Below are 642 nucleotides of genomic sequence, written 5' to 3' on the forward strand. Positions count from 1 at the left end.
ACTTAACACTTAACTGAAATGAACCGCTGGGAGTTAAATGAATCTCTTAAGTTAATTTGGATTCGTTGAGTTGTGTATGTTTTGTCAAGTTGTGTTAGTTTTGTTAGTTTGTGTGTGTTTCGTCGGTGTTTGATGGTTTTCGTCGTTTCTTTGAATTTGTGTTGCCATGTGGAGGGCACTTACTCTAAAGGATTTGATGCTCTTCAAGTCTCCTGTGTCTTAATTCCACTTTTTGTTTGGTTTCTCATGTGCTTACACGAATGACTCATGTGACCTCTTGTTTACATGCGCCGTCATGCACCTCCATGTGCGCCTGCGTCAATCTTGCAGAATCTTCAAATTAAAGAGATGGGTGGAGGTGGAGACAGGAAGATAGGGTAAGTGGAGGTAAATCAAGCTGCGGAGTCGATGTGGTGCCCATGTGGAGGAATTGTCATGTTGTTGTCGAGGAAATTTTGGATGTGCAATGGAGGTGTGCTGAAGGTGTGGCTGGGTGGAGGTAGGTGGAGGTCTTTCGGGGCCCGCTCAGAACTGTCTTTTCCCCTTCTTTCCTTCCCTCAGCCTACCCTCTAAACTACCCTCTTGTTCCCTCCCATTTCATTCCCTTTCCTTCTTTCTTTTTCCTCCATGTCAGTCTCCTAG

The sequence above is a fragment of the Malassezia sympodialis genome, genomic scaffold, assembly GCF_000349305.1.
Source record: "Malassezia sympodialis ATCC 42132 genomic scaffold, msy_sf_3, whole genome shotgun sequence".
Classification (NCBI taxonomy): Eukaryota; Fungi; Basidiomycota; class Malasseziomycetes; order Malasseziales; family Malasseziaceae; genus Malassezia; species Malassezia sympodialis.